Below are 5,781 nucleotides of genomic sequence, written 5' to 3'. Positions count from 1 at the left end.
AGTGGGAGAACTGACCTATTTCCTTGGAATGCAAGTAAACCAAATGGAGGACTCTATGTTTCTCTCCCAAAGCAAGTATGCCAAGAACATAGTTAAGAAGTTTGGTATGGATCATGCCAGGCACAAGAGGACTCCTGCTCCTACTCATCTGAAGTTAACCAAAGATGATGGAGGGCCTAGTGTTGATCAATGCCTGTACAGAAGCATGATAGGTAGTCTGCTGTATCTAACTGCAAGTAGACCTGACATTTCCTATGCAGTTGGAGTGTGTGCCAGATACCAAGCAGAGCCCAAGGTGAGCCACTTGAATCAAGTCAAAAGGATTCTCAAGTACATCAATGGGACGTGTGACTATGGGATGCTGTATTCACATGGGTCTAAGCCTGTCCTATCTGGGTACTGTGATGCTGATTGGGCTGGAAGTGCTGATGACAGAAAAAGCACATCAGGTGGATGTTTCTTCTTAGGAGAAAACCTCATATCGTGGTTCAGCAAGAAGCAGAACTGTGTCTCTCTGTCCACTGCAGAGGCTGAATACATAGCTGCTGGAAGCAGTTGCTCCCAACTGGTTTGGATGAAACAAATGCTCACTGAGTACAATGTCACTCAAAATGTTATGACATTGTTCTGTGATAATCTCAGTGCCATCAACATCTCCAAGAATCCCATCCAACATAGCAGGACCAAACATATTGACATTAGGCACCACTTCATCAGAGATCTGGTGGAAGACAAGGTGATCACTTTGGAACATGTAGCCACGGATCTTCAACTGGCTGACATATTTACAAAGGCTCTGGATGCTACTCAGTTTGAAAACTTAAGGAGCAAACTGGGAATATGTCTCTCTGAGACCTTATAGCAACCACTGATGTTTGGGATAAATTGTTTAATATCTCTGACTATTAAACAATTTGTACTAGGCTATGATTGGTCAACAGATCATAGCTATGCTGCTTGCAACAAGGGTGGATACAAGAGGGTAAGGAGACACCCTACAGAGAGAAGGCCACTGTACCTGCAGGAGTTCAAGGACGCTGTTCATGCAGGAGTGGTTCTGGATGTCAGAAACAAAATCATGGCATCTGATATGGTGGTACCTACTGTAAAGCAAAAGTGGGTGATCACTTGATCGAAGCTGTGAAGCAAGATCAAGTGGATGTTAACTTGGTTGAAACTGTGAAGTAAAACCAAGTCTGAAACTCTGTCATTGTGCTCTGACTATGTTGTTGGCTTTGGCAACATTTGTGACAAAAAGGGGGAGTAATAACCACCAATACCCCTGACAAACAGAGTGGGTCTCTACAACAGACTCTCATGACAGATCTGAAGATTCCCCCCCTGCAGCTGATGTTGAAGTTTAGGTGCAACTTCTAATATGTGTGTGCTGCTATGCGAAGTTTTTATTTAACTTCCATGTGTGTGAGTGTGCTGCCACTCTGAGTGTATTAGCTAGTAGTATTCCGCTGCCATGAACTCTGTTATGGGGATCAAAGTGTTTTAGCCAAAAATTTGCCAAAGGGGGAGTTTGTAGGTGTTTAATTGGCTGCATTATATGGTAAAACACTAATGTCTTGACTGATGTCATGACATGTATATGTGACTACATTGTAGTTACTGCAGGACTAGCTAACACAGGATTATTGAATGCTGTGACATTCATACCTGTCAACAGATACTAAGGAACAGAAGTTCTGTTAGAACTTAGTATTCATTTGCAGTCTGGTTATCAAGGAAGAACCAGACCTGGCATAAGGCCTACTGACTGAATGTCAAACTGGATGTTGTGACATTCATCATTGACAGCAGCTACTGAAGATTAGGCAGAGTGGTGTTCTGCTATACTTCAGCATAAAACTTAGTTTGTTCTTCAAGAGAATAACAGAACTAACTTAAGGCCAAATGTATAAATGTTAAGTTGGACACTTTGACATTTATTAATGTAAGCTGTTACTGTAGTATGGTCATTTTGATCATGTACAGGTCAGCAAATTGTACAGTCTGTTTTCTGGAAAAACAGACTCAGCATATGGACCTTGATGTCAAGCTGAATGTCGTGACATTCGTGCCTGACAGCATATGCTAAATTGTAGGTTGTTCAGTTTTCTGTTTCAGTTTTTTCTCAGGCTATTCTTTAGGGATTCAACAGCTGAGAGAAAATCCAGGAAATCAACAACCAAGCTACATTCAATGAACCTAACAAATAGCCTATTTGTTAGCAACCTAAATGTTGAATTTGAGGGAACTTGTGTGACCTAAAATTCAGGAAAATACAGGTGCAAAAGCCCAGGTGCTGCAATATAAAAAGGAAGGCATTCCTTCATTCAGTTTCGGGGATTTTGAAGCGTGAAGAGTCAGTGTGTCCATCATACTTCACTGCTGTATTTTGTGAGTCTTCTATTAGACGTATCTTGTAAGCCAAGCCATTATCAAGTAGATGATTGCTTTGGCATAGGGTGTTCATTGAGTTGTAAGTGTTGTGTCACTCAAAGCTTTTAAGCGTGAGTGCTGTGTATCTTGATTTAAGAAGTGTGACTTCAAAGTGTCTTTAATATCACTGAGGTGATTGAGGGGGAGTGAGTAGGAACTCTGATCTTAGGTTAAGATTGAAATTGCATTGGGTAGGGATTAAGTGATAAGTTGTAAACGGGTGAGTTTAGCTTTGAATTGATACTACTAATAGTGGATTTCCTCCCTGGCTTGGTAGTCCCCAGATGTAGGTCATGTTGGACTGAACTGGGTGAACAATTACTTGTGTTATTTACTGCACTTACTGTTAAGTTCTGCATAATCCCTGTCTGTGCAGAATTGGATGTCATAACAACCAGTGTGACATCCAAAGTCTGATAACTAGAATTTCAAGGATGCCAACGATATGTGAGATCTTAATGTTATAAATTAAGATATGACACATACTATAAATAATATTCATCACTATATGATAAACACAATTCAATCATACCTCTTTCTCTCTCACACACATTTTATAACTCTCGATATCACTCTCCCTCCATCATTCATAGATATCACTCTCCTCCATCATTCATGGGGAGGTCTGGGAAGAGAAAAAGAACAAGACAGGAGAAAGCTCAAAGAATTGAGTTCGATAAAAAAATGGAGAAAGATTATCAGGAGTTAATGAAGACGGAAGAAAGAACCACAAGAGAACTGAGGCAAACATTAGGTTATTAAGAAAAGCTTGATAAAGAATCCATGATAATGGCAGAATCAAGGTGATATTGATTTTCTTCCAATTTTTTTTTTCATATTGCTTTTATAACTTTGATTTTAATTTTTTTTTTGATTTTCAGAGGTTTTGACCTGCATTTTATTATGGAAAAGACACAAGACAGAGAAAAAACCATGCAGAAAGTTAGAATCCTGGAGAATGAGATTCGGGAACTCTCCACTTCCCCCAATTCTGAAACTATGAAAGTTAGCTAAAAAACAATTTAATTTTTATAAGATTATAATTAGTGTGTGAAAAACAATTCTGATGTTGAGTATTAATTTAGTTTTATTATAAACTAGCGTCCATACAGGCACTCTCAGTCTGTTTTTTAATAAATATAGTGAAAATATATAAGATATTGTTTTACTTAATGTTAATTGGAAGTTATATAATAAGTTAATAGTAGGAAGTTATGTGAAATGGGATAATAGTGGTTTCAATAGAAGTTAGTAGAAGTTATTATGTAAGTTATCTAAGAGTAAGATAGGTAGAAAAATAGGTTACACCAAAACCATGTTTTCCCTTTATATATATTAGCATCCAGACGGACACTCTGTGCCCGTTTGTCTGTTTTTTAAATAAACATACGTGAAAATATATACGATTATTTTATTTAATGTTAATTTTAATTGGAAGTTTTATAAGAAGTTAATAGTAGGTTGTTATGTTAAAGATAATAAATGTGGTTTCAATACAAGTTATTAGAAGTTATTAGGTAAGTTATCTAAGGGTAAAATTGGTAAAAAAAAATTAGGCTACACCAAAACCAAGTAGTTTTCCTTGAGAAGTAAGCAACAAAACTTTGATGTACTCTTGATGAAAAGCCATACGATACACAATAAACTTAAAGAAAAAATATTTTCTATTTGATTAATGGTCACATAAGTAATGAACATATCAATATAAAAGTAAAAACATCAATAAAGAGATGCTTCTACAAAAACAGAATCCCAAAAATAAGAGGGAGAAGGACCAAGATGTGACTTTGTTTGTGTGGAAGGATGCCAATGATATGTGAGATCTTAATGTTATAAATTAAGATATGACACATACTATAAATAATATTCATCACTATATGATAAACACAATTCAATCATACCTCTTTCTCTCTCACACACATTTTATAACTCTCGATATCACTCTCCCTCAATCATTCATAGATATCACTCTCCTCCATCATTCATGGGGAGGTCTGGGAAGAGAAAAAGAACAAGACAGGAGAAAGCTTAAAGAATTGAGTTCGATAAAAAAATGGAGAAAGATTATCAGGTGTTAATGAAGACGGAAGAAAGAACCACAAGAGAACTGAGGCAAACATTAGGTTATTAAGAAAAGCTTGAGAAAGAATCCATGATAATGGCAGAATCAAGGTGATATTGATTTTCTTCCAATATTTTTTTTTCGTATTGCTTTTATAACTTTGATTTAAATTTTTTTTTGATATTCAGCAGTTTTGACCTGAATTTTATTATGGAAAAGACACAAGACAGAGAAAAAACCATGCAGAAAGTTAGAATCCTGGAGAATGAGATTCGGGAACTCTCCACTTCCCCCAATTCTGAAACTATGAAAGTTAGCTAAAAAACAATTTAATTTTTATAAGATTATAATAAGTGTGTGAAAAACAATTCTGATGTTGAGTATTAATTTAGTTTTATTATAAACTAGCGTCCATACAGGCACTCTCAGTCTGTTTTTTAATAAATATAGTGAAAATATATACGATATTGTTTTACTTAATGTTAATTGGAAGTTATATAAGAAGTTAATAGTAGGAAGTTATGTGAAATGGGATAATAGTGGTTTCAATAGAAGTTAGTAGAAGTTATTGTGTAAGTTATCTAAGAGTAAGATAGGTAGAAAAATAGGTTACACCAAAACCATGTTTTCCCTTTATATATACTAGCATCCAGACGGACACTCTGTTCCCGTTTGTCCGTTTTTTTAATAAACATACTTGAAAATATATACGATTATTTTATTTAATGTTAATTTTAATTGGAAGTTTTATAAGAAGTTAATAGTAGGGAGTGATGTTAAAGATAATAATGTGGTTTCAATACAAGTTATTAGAAGTTATTAGGTAAGTTATCTAAGGGTAAAATTGGTAAAAAAAATTAGGCTACACCAAAACCAAGTAGTTTTCCTTGAGAAGTAAGCAACAAAACTTTGATGTACTCTTGATGAAAAGCCATACGATACACAATAAACTTAAAGAAAAAATGTTTTCTATTTGATTAATGGTCACATAAGAAATGAACATATTAATATAAAAGTAAAAACATCAATAAAGAGATGCTTCTACAAAAACAAAATCCCAAAAATAAGAGGGAGAAGGACCAAGATGTGACTTTGTTTGTGTGGAAGGATGCCAACGATATGTGAGATCTTAATGTTATAAATTAAGATATGACACATACTATAAATAATATTCATCACTATATGATAAACACAATTCAATCATACCTCTTTCTCTCTCACACACATTTTATAACTCTCGATATCACTCTCCCTCCATCATTCATAGATATCACTCTCCTCCATCATTC

This window comes from Lathyrus oleraceus, chromosome 6, assembly GCF_024323335.1.
Source record: "Lathyrus oleraceus cultivar Zhongwan6 chromosome 6, CAAS_Psat_ZW6_1.0, whole genome shotgun sequence".
NCBI lineage: Eukaryota > Viridiplantae > Streptophyta > Magnoliopsida > Fabales > Fabaceae > Lathyrus > Lathyrus oleraceus.
The sequence above is the reverse complement of the archived record's forward strand: the minus strand, read 5'-3'. Positions refer to the sequence as shown.